Raw genomic sequence first — 15,000 nt, forward strand, 5'->3', positions numbered from 1 at the left:
GAACTAGTGTATCATTACGTTATATATTTGCACGTTCACACTTATCATTCTGTTAAAACCTGGATGAATATAAAGTTTCATGATCCGTCCGAAAGTGAATGTTGATTTACCAAATATTCTTTAATCAAAGTCAGATTCAGTTCAGACTTAATAATAATTACGTATTCTCATATCTCAGTGCAGTAGTATTGATTTGAGCCAGTATATTCTAACACCTGCAGTAAACCTGCATTTCACTGTTAGAGCTTACGTAAGGTACAAAAGCCTATTTAGTTATATACTGTATATATATATATATATATATATATATATATATATATATAGATAGAGAGAGAGAGAGAGAGAGAGAGAGAGAGAGAGAGAGAGAGAGAGAGAGAATAAACCTCCGCACCACAAGTGAGGAATGTGTCCGAGCGAGAATGGTAATTTCTGTGTGTGTGTGTGTGTGTGTGTGTGTGTGTGTGTGTGTGTGTGTAGGGTACACTTGGCCTTCTTCTTGTCTAAGAAAACCTACTAGTACCACAGGAAAGCAGTTTTCAGGGTAGTTTAAGAAAGATGTACTACATGCCACTATTGGCCTTATAGCTGACTGGAAATATGGTACTCTGTTCTCGGCTATGCGGAATTATTTTCGGTTGTTTTTAACTATTTTTTACACTTTTTGAAAAATATGTATAAACACTGGTACCACACGAAGGCAATATTCATGAGACTTTCAAAATATTATGACACGCCACGAATGGTAAAATTGCTGAGAAGAAAACAAGCAGGGAAATATTAGATATCATTGGAGGCAAGAATTTTGCACACGAAATTTTTGCTGAAATACAGTGTTCTTGCTCGCTTCGCTCCTTTGAACAGTGAATATGGCTTGATGGTGTACCATGTAGCAGTGTGAGGTATCGTGGTGTGAAGTGTGTCACTGTGAGGCGTGGAAGTTTGAGGTGTGGCAGTGTAAGATATGGGAGTGTAAAATGTGGGAGCGTGAGATGTGGCAGTGTGTGGTGTGACAGCGTTAGGTGTGGCAGTGTGATGTGTAACAATATTTGGTGTGGCAGTGTAAGATGTGGCATTGTGATGTGTGGCAATGTGTGATGTGGCAGTGTGAGATGTGGCAGTGTGAAGTGTGGCAATGTCAGATGTGACAATGTGTGATGTGATAGTGAGATGTGTGGTATGGCAGTGAGAGGTTTGGCAGTGTGTAGTGTGGCAGTGTATTTATAACAGAGAGGTGTAACAACGTGTCGCGCAGCAGGTGTCAATGTCTCATAAGAAATAACAAAACAACTAAGGTACAAAGGTGATGTGGAAGTAGGACGATCAGATGCAACAAATCGTTTATCAGGCAGATATTGATTCACAGAGCACACGTTTGGCAGTGGAGGGGCGGAGTGTGGTGTGATGAGTAAGGTTTGAGGGTGGTGTGGTGTGGTGTGGTGTGGTGTGGTGTGATAGCGGGAGGGATAGGAAGTGCAGGTACGGTAGGCTGTTATTACGACCCTATAAATGGACCCAACAGCTGTGCATTCACCGATTTGATGGTTATAAGAAAATCTGCATATTATTTGCATGGGCTGTCCTCTTTAAGCAAAATGTTAAAGTAAGTGGAAGGATTTTACTTGCCTAAATAAAGACAAAAGTCGCTTCAAAACTCTCGCATTCTCACAGTTAACACTTTACTTTATGTCAGTTCAATTCTTCCATTTGACCAGTCGACAGGATTGTATAACACTATATCTTAGTCACATAGGGGTTGGTTAAGCACAAATCGCTGCCCTGGCCCCCTGTCGCTTCCCCATCAGGCTGCCCTCTATCCGTTCCACACCACTTTAATCCACATGCCTCTCCACCTCACTGCACCTCATTTTCGGTCTTCTTCTATCTCCTTCCATCTCTATCACTCACAATCTCCTATTTTCGTTTTACTCTAACTTGACCTAAAACTGTCGTCTATCTGTTTTAAATTCTGAGTAATAACAATACATTAACTCTTGAATATGGTGCTAGTCTCGAAAAGAGCTATGGGAAGGATGTAGAGCCGCAGCAATGTGTATTTCCGCCACGACTTATGTGGAATATGCTGCAAAAGGGCGAAAATCTAGGTCAAGTTCAGATAACAAGAGTATCGTCAGTTTTTCACTCTGCATTTCCTCCATACCTACACCTTCAGTATTATCCACGTCAGTACCACAACGTTCCCGTGCACCCCTATTTGTTTGTCTACCCCATTGCGTAACATCTACATCCTCTTTTCGGATATATTTCTCTCGTTTCAGTCATTATTTCTACCTTTGCAGCCAATTTCAAAACATCACTGCCACACGTTAGAATGAGGACCACAAAACTGTCAGGGACTGATATATTTTCTATACCCTTTTCACGCTAACTTAGCCCAAGTTTTCGTCCTTTCGCAGCCTGTTTCTCATAAGTCAAGAGCAGAAAAAGACAATGCAACAGCCCTTCGTCCTTCCCCTAGCACTGCTTCTTGACTAGCACTGCATTCTAGTACTAACCCTTTATTAGAACTGAGCATTCAAGATGAAGAGAGGTCAATTTTAGCCCAAAATTTAGTAAATGGAATATACCTGCTCATAGAGAGGTCGATGATGGGAATGGCTGCTGATATGAGGGCTGTGATAAGACGTTGTGGAGGTCTGTCAGATCATATGATCGTGGTATGCAAGATCAAGCAGAGAGGTGTGAGGTGAATAAAGAGAGAGAGGAGCAGTCAGGTAGAATGACTGAAAGTTGAGAATCTGAGGATCAAAGAAATAGCAGATGATTACAGGACCATAGTAGAGGACGAGTTAGAATCAGTGAACCGGAATGAATTGGATCTGGAAAGCCTGTGGAATGCATATATGGATTGCTTATTTAGCAATGCTAAAGTGTGTGGTGTGGCAAGAGTATCAACAAAAAAGAAGGGTACGGCAATGTGGGATGAGGAGATTAAGAGAGCAGTGGAGGAAAAGAGGAAGTGGCTAAAGTAGTTATAGAATAGGGGTTCAGTTGAAATAAAAAATGAGAATATCAAGAGCAAGAAGCACGTAAAGAGACTAGTGAAGAGCAAAAAGAAGGAGGTAAATGATAATCTGGGAAGAAAAATGAATGTGAACTACTCTGAAAATAGGAAGTTATTCTGGAAAGAGGTGCGGAAATGTAGAAGTTAAAGCAGAGAGTAATGTGATGGTGTGACGGATGCAAGTGGTAGGTTACTAACCCATGGAGATGAAGTAAAGACCAGATGGAAAGAATATTTTGAAAGCCTGATGAATGGGAATAGAGAGACCAGAGCAGCTGTAAACATGATTGGTTTTGGGGGTTAGCAGAGAAGGAATACAATGCCAGGAGACGTGACACTCGCACAGGTGAAGAGCGCTGTGAAACGGCTGAAAAATGGGAAAGCAGCTGGGGTTGATGAGGTGCACTCAGAGATGCTAAAGTGTAGTGGAAAGAGTGGAATGAAGTGCTTGTTGGAGATATGTAAGAAGGCATGGATGAGTGAAACTGTGCCTGCAGAGTGGAAAAAGGCTGTGAGTTTACCCCTGTACAAAATTAAAGGTGAGCGAAGTGAGTACAAGAATTATCGTGGCATAAGGTTATTAAGTGTTGCAGGGAAGGTATATGGAAGAATTATTATTGAGAAAGTAAGAGAGATATCAGAGGTGCTAGTGAATGATGAACAGGGTGGCTTTAGAAGTGGCAGAGGATGTGTGGATCAAGTATTTGCAGTGATACAGATAGCAGAGAAGGCTCGTGAGAAGGACCACAAGGTGTATATGGCATTCATGGATCTGGAAAAAGCATACGACAAAGTAGACAGAGAGGGATTGTGGAAAGTTTTGTGCATGTATGGTGTAGATGGTAAGCTGCTAGGTGCTGTCAAGAGTTTTTATGATGGTAGTGAAGCATGTGTAAGGGTTAATGGGCATCTAAGTGAATGGTTCACGATCGGTGTGGGCGTGCGACAAGAGTGTGCGATGTCCCCATTGTTGTTCAATATATATATGGATGAGGTGATAAGTAAAAATACGATTAATGGAGAGAAGGATGGCGTTGGTAATGAATGGGGATACATGGAATATCTCATATTTGTTGTATGCTGATGATGCAGTACTGCTTGCAAGTACCAGACAAGAACTTGGCTGGCTAAGTGCAGAGTTTTGCTGATGTCTGTGAGTGTCGTGTCTTGAAAGTAAATGTAGAGAAGAGTAAAGTGATGCTTATTGAGAGAGAAGTTTACTCCCAGTGTGATGTCACAGTGAATGGAGAGAGACTGGAATTGGTGAGAGCGTTCATATACTTGGGTACAGTGATAGAAAAGAGAGGAAAATGTGCAAAAGAAGTTGAAACTAGAGTGACACAAGGAGGCAAAGTAGCTGGTGCAATGAAGGCCTTGATTAGAGACAGAGGCTTGAGTGTTGCAGCTGCACGAGGCTTCCATGAGGGAGTGTTAGTGCCATCTTTAACATATGGGTGTGAGACTTTGGTGTGGCATGAAAATGAAAAGTCAAGAGTAAGAGCAGTGGAGATGGGACTGCTGAGGAATGAATGTGGAGTACAGAGGGTGGATAGGATACGAAATAATGTGATTCGTGAAAGGTGTGGAGTGAGGAAGTCGGTGGACATCAGAATCGAAGAGAGTGTGCTGCGATTGTACGGTCATGTGGAAAGAATGGATAACAATAGAGTGGTAAAAAAAGTATACCTGAGCGAATTTGAAGGAGGAAGGAGGCGAGGTAGGCCAAGAAGAAGGTGGAGAGATATGGTGGATGAGTGAGGAAGAAGTTTGGAAGACGGTAAGGCTAGGGAACTGACAAGAAATCGAGCCGGCTGGATGAATGTTGTGAGAACAAGTGCATGATCAGGGAATTTGGCACCCCTTGTTTGTATGGCAGCGTCTGGATGGACTCAATCGGATACGTTTGTGTGAAGCTGCAGAATGTGGTGAATGTTTTTGGCGTATCCGGTAGAGCCAGGATTCCGGGGGCTTGAATGATGAGAGAATGGAAGCGTGGCCTATTTGGATTGGGCAAGTTTGTGTTGTCTGGACATTGCTACTCCTTACCCTACCCTTGGGTGGGAAAGGAGGTCCGGATGATGATGTTAATGATGATTATGATGATGATGATGATGATGATCATGATCACGGTTATTATTATTATTATTTACATTATTATTATTATTATTATTATTATTATTATTATTATTATGATTATTATTATTATTATTACTATTATTATAGTGGTAGGTGGGGGTGCTCACTGCCCACTCACCCGAAGTAGTGCTGCTTTCGGGTGACTACCCTTTCCTCCATTCTTTCATTCCATTCTCTTGTCCTTGTCTCCTTCTTTATTTCCTCTTCCTTCTGCATATGGGTAACTCTACACTGAGTGATAAGCCAAATGGTTTCGTGTACACCAGGAAACCATTTACTACGCTGGGTGGTAATCATATAACCAAATTATGGCGCCTGGTGATTTAGTACTTTCCGTGTCAAAGGATGCATTTTTTTCTACGAAGATTACTTTAAAAATCACGCTGCATCGTAAGACACGGGTCTGCAGCAGCACACGACGATACTCGAGCTCTAGCTGAGGATATTGTTTGAGAATTAGTTCAAATACAAGTGTATAACTGACCATACGTTGTATATATATATATATATATATATATATATATATATATATATATATATATATATATATATATATATATATATATATATATATAGACTGTAAAATATTCAGAACACCACGGAAAAGCTCTGTATGGTCGTCTCCCTCGGCTGTTTGTTTACTTTTGGGTCGGTTAAACTTGGTTTCGTTGTTGTTGTTGTGTGGTTCAGCTCAGCAGACGACGGTCACACAACTGTCAAAGTGGGAAGCGAGAATAGTTATATGACACTCTTTAAGTTTCAGTATGTGAATAAAAGACTATTTCTTTTAATATATGTGTTTTACTTACCATTGTCTTGGAATAATTCAGTTGTCGGTGGGTGACGAAAAATACAGTGAGTTGAAATCTCCACAGTCCACACAACAAAGTCAGCGGACATGGTAAGCGTGTGTTTAAATATATATATATATATATTTTTATCTATATTATAGTTTGCTATGGCTGTGCTATTATGAAACCAGGTAATGAAGTAGACAATAGCTAATGCACTGGAAGAATGACTAAATATGTTCATAGATAATAAGTAGCAAGAGTATGAAGGTGGCAAATGATGTAGTTGATTTGTGAGTCGTCTTTGCTGATGTTCCTTGATTGTTTCTTTCCTATTTTTTTCTGGATATTGCCTTGTCTGTCTGGGGAGCGTCCAGTGTCAAGGGGCGTCCTACGACACGGGAAGTACGGTAATTAAGGCGCTCTAGTCGGACTGAGCCGGTGCAGGTTTATATCCATGGGATGGTTGGGGTTTATTGCTCATGTAATGCCACTAAAGGATGAGCGACGCTGGACACTCTAATGTCATGACCAACTTGCCTAGCCCCTGTCTCCTACGCTCCTCATGAGGCAACACAAGATTAGATGATGTATGTATGTATGAATATATTATTATTACGATTATTATTATTATTATTATTATTATTATTATTATTACTACTACTACTACTACTATTGCTACTACTACTACTACTACTATACTACTACTACTAGTACTACTACTACTACTAGTACTACTACTACTACTACTACTACTACTGCTACTACTACTATTGTAACTATTTCTACTAATACTACTACTGCTGCTACTGCTATTGCTACTATTACTACTACTACTACTGCAACTATTTCTACTAATACTACTACTGCTGTTACTGCTATTGCTACTATTACTACTTCTAATACTACTACTACTACTCCAACTACTTCTACTACTCTAATACTACTACTACTATTATTATTAGTCCCCGACCGGTCAAACTGGTCGCAGGTTTGCGCGGTTCCGTCAGTAAGTCGGCCCGTCTGCAGTTTCGTGTCCTCTCTGTAACTTGCACATCCATGGACAGATTGTGATATAACGTCACACAATGCGGCGTGTCGCACGCAACAACCAGCCATCTACTCCCAAGGGCAAGGTCACACTTGGGGCTCAAACAAGGTCGAGTGTTGTCATACGTAACAGCCACACCTACATTGGTGTCCGCTCTGTGTGTTGTCTGGGGAGATCACTGAATGGCTGTACATACGTATTGCTGTCATACCCACAGTGTATACACAGCACCTATGTATGGTTATCATCAGGCAGGGCACTTTGTATCGCGTGGCAGTACTTGGCAGGGACTTGTTAGTATTACTATATCATTATTATTATTTTCAGTCAGTGTCACTATAGATAGGTAAGGGTAATGTAGTAATATTCTACTAACTACACGAGAGGAGAACAGGTGTTAGCAATTTTCATGTTAATAAAAAAACTGGTGAAAACTGGTGAAATCTGATGCGACGCAGTGGCAATAAATGAAATAAGTGATTCGTTAGTTATTACCATTTATTGTAATTATAGAGTATTTTTTGTTATTCTCCTACTTGATAAATAATGTAGAAATAAAAGGCTTCGTAAGTAAATTATATAAGAAAATCAGCGAACGTCCATATGATTAGGAGAGAGAGAGAGAGAGAGAGAGAGAGAGAGAGAGAGAGAGAGAGAGAGAGAGAGAGAGAGAGAGAGGATGGAAAGAAAATTGTGTGTGTGTGTGTGTGTGTGTGTGTGTGTGTGTGTGTGTGTGTGTGTGTGTGTGTGCGTGTGTGTGTGCGTGTTTGTGTGTGTGTGTGTGTATGTGTGTGTGTGTGTGTGTGTGTGTGTGTGTGTGTGTGTGTGTGTGTGTGTGTGTGTGAGAGAGAGAGAGAGAGAGAGAGAGAGAGAGAGAGAGAGCGTGGATGGACACACTTGTGTGTGTGTTGTTTGTGTGTGTGTGTGTGTGTGTGTGTGTACAGTTTCAGTCTTGCGTCAGGAGGCAGGGTTAGTGCAACATTTCCCCAACACTGTGACTGCACAACATCGCTCCTTTATGTAATGTATTAACCTTCCTTCATTGCCTGGTGTACATGTCTATAATTCCTGATGTCTCTTATCTTAAACTTACATTGAAGGTACAAAGGTTATCAAGAAGTTTATCTGCCTGTCAGTCTATATATTTACCCATTTATCTATCTGTCTATCGATTCATCTATCTATCTATCTACAGCCAGGCGCCTTAATCACGTAAGAAGCGGGCACAAACAAATCATCTCCATGTCTCCCTGTCCCCTGCCATTTAACTGCCTTCCTCCCAACTTATATCCCCCTCTCTCATTTACCTCTCTTCTTCCTCCCTCCATCTAATCCTCGGTCTCCCCCTCCCTCCATCTAATCCTCGGTCTTCCCGTCCCTCCATCTAATCCTCGGTCTCCCCCTCCCACCAACGAATCAACGGTCTGCACCACCCACCATCTAATCCTCGGTCTCCCCCTACCTCCATCTAATCCTCGGTCTCCCCCTCCCTCCATCTAATCCTCTGTGGTCCCTCTCCCTCCATCTAATCCTCGGTCTCCCCCTCCCTCCATCTAATCCTCGGTCTCCCCCTCCCTCCATCTAATCCTCGGTCTCCCCCTCCCTCCATCTAATCCTCGGTCTCCCCCTCCCTCTCTCCCCCTCAGCAAGTGTAACTAGAAAACAAGTTTAAATGAAAAGATAAAAACAAAGGCTAAAATGATTCAACTGTTTTCTTGCCTTATTCTCCTCGGTTACGGCAGCTCCCTATCACCTTTTCCTTGGCGATTTATTTAACATACTGCTCGTTAATTTTCACTTTTCTGTTACCTACTGCATTCTAACAGCAATATTATTTTGCATATAGTCATACAAGGGAATAGTAGCATGTCATGTCCAGAAATAAATCGGTAAGAAAAAGGTGTTAATGAGAGCCTGGGAGACAGAGGCCTGCATCCACATCGATTAAGCAAACTCTTAACACTTCTTCCTAAGCGATTAATTTTGCTTATTTCACTTTGCCGTCCTCATCTGTGATATTTAAGTCATTCCATTATAGCTCACAAAGATATTAGCCACCTGTATCCAAAAAATAAATCGGTAAGGAAGAGGTGTTAAGGACCTTCGTTGACCATCGAGAATACGAGCCGGAGAGCCTTAATACTCGTTCCTTTGCCCCGTTCAAGGTCGAGACTACTCTAGTAATCCAGTTGCCTCCAGACCATTGTTTTTCAGAGTGAGTTACAAGAACCTGTGCTTGTGTGGTAAGGAGGTTCCCCAGCACCTCTTCCTTAGTGATTTATTCTTGGTATGGCTTGTTAATATCCTTTTGTACGTTACATATTCAGAGTATGGTAATGTTAGTAGGATTTATTTAACACAGAATAGGATGGTAAGGTGTTCTAAGCAAATTAAATTGCTTAGGGAAGGGTGTCAGGGAATTTCTTTAACCGACGTCAGCACGGATAGAAGTATGTTATTAGATTTGTCTGGTTAATATCCTTTTGTACCTTATCTATGAAGAGTATGCTAATGTTAGAAAAATCTGTATATCACACAATAGTATAGTAAGGTGTACTTAGCTAAATAAATCGCTTAGGAAGAAATGTCAGGGACTTTTCTCTTGTTAGGAGCGGGCAAGAACTTCCGGACAATGCGGCCAAATCTGTTTACATTACGTCATTCAGCATACAGTACAATTATGAACACCAGTAATGTTCGGGTAATGTACTATCGTGGACAAAAGTACAGTATTCCTCCACCCAGCTGACAGAGAATTGAAAATTGTTTTGGTAACATTGTTGCCCCCCTTCTTCCCTCTCTCAAGTCACGCCCCCTCCTCCCTCTCCCTACCTCTTTCTTCCTCGTCTTGCTTCTATAAGCCCCTTCCCTAGTTTTGCCCAAGGATTTAGCCCAAAGTCTACTAATACCAAGTCGATTCACTTTCCATCAGGGCGCAGGGAGGCGTGGCTTGTGTGTGACGTTTGTTGGCTTAAGTAACAGAAAATGTACAAAACCGCAGACTCAAATTAAACATTTATAAAAGGGAAAACGAAGCAGGGGAAGAAGTGCTTCCCTCACACCCTTGCACCTTCCATCACATCTACTCACCTTCCCTCACTTCAATGAACCATAAAAGATGTGTCATGGTCTAAGTAGTGGAGCAAACACCCACCCTCCATCACGGTCAGGAGTCAGTTGAGCTGGTGTTTCGTGCCACAGCCAGTCGACGTCACTCCAATGCTCCGCCCACTGCGCGAGCTTGGAGCCGTTTTAGAAGAAAGTGAACCGACTTGGTATTAGTAGACTTAGGGTTTAGCCTACACCACCACAACCACGAGGCCACAAATCACACCATAACCACCCTCTCTCTCTCTCTCTCTCTCTCTCTCTCTCTCTCTCTCTTTCTCATCGAAGGTATTATATATTTTATGCGTTTGTCCCAAAGCCTTTTCGTAAAATGAAATATCAGATCGTTGAACTAGTGTATCATTACGTTATATATTTGCACGTTCACATTTATCATTCTGTTAAAACCTGGATGAATATAAAGTTTCATGATCCGTCCGAAGGTGAATGTTTATTAACAAACATTCTTTAATCAAAGTCAGATTCAGTTCAGACTTAAAAATAATTACGTATTCTCATATCTCCGTGCAGTAGTATTGATTTGAGCCAGTATATTCTAACACCTGCAGTAAACCCGCATTTCACTGAGAGCTTACGTAAGGTACAAAAGCCTATTTAGTTATATTCTGTATATATATATATATATATATATATATATAGAGAGAGAGAGAGAGAGAGAGAGAGAGAGAGAGTATATATATATATATATATATATATATATATATATATATATATATATATATATATATATATATATATATATATATATATATATATATATATATATATATATATATATATATATATATATATATATATATATATATATATATATATATATATATATATATATATATATATATATATATATATATATATATAAAGAGAGAGAGAGAGAGAGATATATATATATATATATATATATATATATATATATATATATATATATATATATATATATATATTAAGTGATCAAGAAATAAACCTCCGCACCACAAGTGAGGAATGTGTCCGAGCGAGAATGGTAATTTCTGTGTATGTGTGTGTGTGTGTGTTTGTGTGTGTGTGTGTGTGTGTGTGTGTGTGTGTGTGTGTGTGTGTGTGTGTGTGTGTGTGTGTGTGTGTGTGTGTGTGTGTGTGTTTGTAGGGTACACTTGGCTTTCTTCTTGTCTAAGAAAACCTACTAGTATATACCACAGGAAAGCAGTTTTCAGGGTAGTTTAAGAAAAATGTACAACATGCCACGATTGGCCTTATAGCTGACTGGAAATATGGTACTCTGTTCTTGGCTATGCGGAATTATTTTCGGCTGTTTTTTAACTATTTTTGACACTTTTTGAAAAATATGTATAAACACTGGTACCACACGAAGGCAATATTCATGAGACTTTCAAAATATTATGACACGCCACGAATGGTAAAATTGCTGAGAAGAAAACAAGCAGGGAAATATTAGAAATCATTGGAGGCAAGAATTTTGCACACCAAATTTTGGCTGAAATTCAGTGTTCTTGCTCGCTTCGCTCCTTTGAACAGTGAATATGGCTTGATGGTGTACCATGTAGCAGTGTGAGGTATGGTGGTGTGAAGTGTGGCACTGTGAGGCGTGGAAGTGTGAGGTGTGGCAGTGTAAGATATGGAAGTGTAAAATGTGGGAGTGTGAGATGTGGCAGTGTGTGGTGTGACAGCATTAGGTGTGGCAGTGTGATGTGTAACAGTGTTTGGTGTGGCAGTGTAAGATGTGGCATTGTGTGGTGTGGCAATGTGTGGTGTGGCAGTGTGAGATGTGGCAGTGTGAAGTGTGGCAATGTCAGATGTGACAATGTGTGATGTGATAGTGAGATGTGTGGTTATGTGTGGTATGGCAGTGAGAGGTTTGGCAGTGTGTAGTGTGGCAGTGTATTTATAACAGAGAGAGGTGTAACAGCGTGTCGCGCAGCAGATGTCAATGTCTCATAAGAAATACCAGAAGAACTAAGGTACAAAGGTGATGTGGCAGTAGGATGATCAGATGCAACAAATCGTTTATCAGGCAGATATTGATTCACAGAGCATAGGTTTGGCAGTGGGAGGTGCGGAGTGTGGTGTGATGAGTAAGGTTTGAGGGTGGTGTGGTGTGGTGTGGTGTGGCGTGGTGTGATAGCGGGAGGGATAGGAAGTGCAGGTACGGTAGGCTGTTATTACGACCCTATAAATAAACCCAACAGCTGTGCATTCACCGAATTGATGGTTACAATAAAATCTGCATATTATTTGCATGGGCTGTCCTCTTTAAGCAAAATAATAAAGTAAGTGGAGGGATTTTACTTGCCTAAATAAAGACAAGTAGCTTCAAAACTCTCGCATTCTCACAGTTAACACTTTATGTCAGTTCAATTCTTCCATTTGACCAGTCGACAGGATTGTATAACACTATATCTTAGTCACATAGGGGTTGGTTAAGCACAAATCGCTGCCCTGGCCCCCTGTCGCTTCCCCATCAGGCTGCCCTCTATCCGTTCCACACCACTTTAATCCACATGCCTCTCCACCTCACTGCACCTCATTTTCGGTCTTCTTCTATCTCCTTTCATCTCTATCACTCACAATCTCCTATTTTCGTTTTACTCTAACTTGACCTAAAACTGTCGTCTATCTGTTTTAAATTCTGAGTAATAACAATACATTAACTCTTGAATATGGTGCTAGTCTCGAAAAGAGCTATGGGAAGGATGTAGAGCCGCAGCAATGTGTATTTCCGCCACGACTTATGTGGAATATGCTGCAAAAGGGCGAAAATCTAGGTCAAGTTCAGATGACAAGAGTATCGTCAGTTTTTCACTCTCCATTTCCTCCATACCTACACCTTCAGTATTATCCACGTCAGTACCACAACGTTCCCGTGCACCCCTATTTGTTTGTCTGCCCCATTGCGTAACATCTACATCCTCTTTTCGGATATATTTCTCTCGTTTCAGTCATTATTTCTACCTTTGCAGCCAATTTCAAAACTTCACTGCCACACGTTAGAGTGAGGACCACAAAACTGTCAGGGACTGATATATTTTCTATACCCTTTTCACGCTAACTTAGCCCAAGTTTTCGTCCTTTCGCAGCCTGTTTCTCATAAGTGAAGAGCAGAAAAAGACAATACAACAGCCCTTCGTCCTTCCCATAGCAATGCTTCTTGACTAGCACTGCATTCTAGTACTAACCCTTTATTAGAACTGAGCATTGAAGATGAAAAGAGGTCAATTTTAGCCCAAAATTTAGTAAATGGAATATACCTGCTCATAGAGAGGTCGATGATGGGAATGGCTGCTGATATGAGGGCTGTGAGAAGACGTTGAGGAGGTCTGTCAGATCATATGATCGTGGTATGCAAGATCAAGCTGAGAGGTGTGAGGTGGATCAAGAGAGAGAGGAGCAGTCAGGTAGAAAGACTGAAAGTTGAGAAGCTGAGGATCAAAGAAATAGCAGATGATTACAGGACCATAGTAGAGGACGAGTTAGAATCAGTGAACCGGAATGAATTGGATCTGGAAAGCCTGTGGAATGCATATATGGATTGCTTAGTTTGCAATGCTAAAGTGGTGTGTGGTGTGGCAAAAGTATCAACAAAAAAGAAGGGTACGGCAATGTGGGATAAGGAGGTTAAGACAGCAGTGGAGGAAAAGAGGAAGAAGTGGCTAAAGTGGTTATAGAATAGGGGTTCAGTTGAAATAAAAAATGAGAATATCAAGAGCAAGAAGCACGTAAAGAGACTAGTGAAGAGCAAAAAGAAGAAGGTAAATGATGATCTGGGAAGAAAAATGAATGTGAACTACTCTGAAAATAGGAAGTTATTCTGGAAAGAGGTGTAGAAATGTAGAAGTGAAAGCAGAAAGTAATGTGATGGTGTGACGGATGCAGGTAGTAGGTTACTAACCCATGGAGATGAAGTAAAGACCAGATGGAAAGAATATTTTGAAAGCCTGATGAATGGGAATAGAGAGACCAGAGCAGCTGTAAACATGACTGGTTTTAGGGGTTAGCAGAGAAGGAATACAGTGCCAGGAGACGTGACACTCGCACAGGTGAAGAGCGCTGTGAAACGGCTGAAAAATGGGAAAGCAGATGGGGTTGATGAGGTGCACTCAGAGATGCTAAAGTGTAGTGGAAAGAGTGGAATGAAGTGCTTGTTGGAGATATGTAAGACGGCATGAATGAGTGAAACTGTTCCTGCAGAGTGGAAAAAGGCTGTGAGTTTACCCTTGTACAAAATTAAAGGTGAGCGAAGTGAGTACAAGAATTATCGTGGCATAAGGTTATTAAGTGTTGCAGGGAAGGTATATGGAAGAATTATTATTGAGAAAGTAAGAGAGATATCAGAGGTGCTAGTGAATGATGAACAGGGTGACTTTAGGAGTGGCAGAGGATGTGTGGATCAAGTATTTGCAGTGATACAGATAGCAGAGAAGGCTTGTGAGAAGGACCACAAGGTGTATATGGCATTCATGGATCTGGAAAAAGCATACAACAAAGTAGACAGAGAGGGATTGTGGAAAGTTTTGTGCATGTATGTATTTGTGGATGGTAAGCTGCTAGGTGCTGTCAAGAGTTTTTATGATGGGAGTGAAGCATGTGTAAGGGTTAATGGACATCTAAGTGAATGGTTCACGATCGGTGTGGGCGTGCGACAAGGGTGTGATATGTCCCCATTGTTGTTCAATATATATATGGATGAGGTGATAAGTAAAAATACGATTAATGGAAAGAAGGATGGCGTTGGTAATGAATGGTGATACATGGAATATCTCATATTTGTTGTATGCTGATGATGCAGTACTGCTTGCAAGTACCAGACAAGAACTTGGCTGGCTAAGTGCAGAGTTTTGCTGATGTCTGTGTGTGTCGTGTCTTGAAAGTAAATG

Source organism: Coenobita brevimanus, chromosome 48, assembly GCF_032717465.1.
Source record: "Coenobita brevimanus isolate Jiangsu-jjx chromosome 48, ASM3271746v2, whole genome shotgun sequence".
In the NCBI taxonomy this organism is placed as follows: Eukaryota; Metazoa; Arthropoda; class Malacostraca; order Decapoda; family Coenobitidae; genus Coenobita; species Coenobita brevimanus.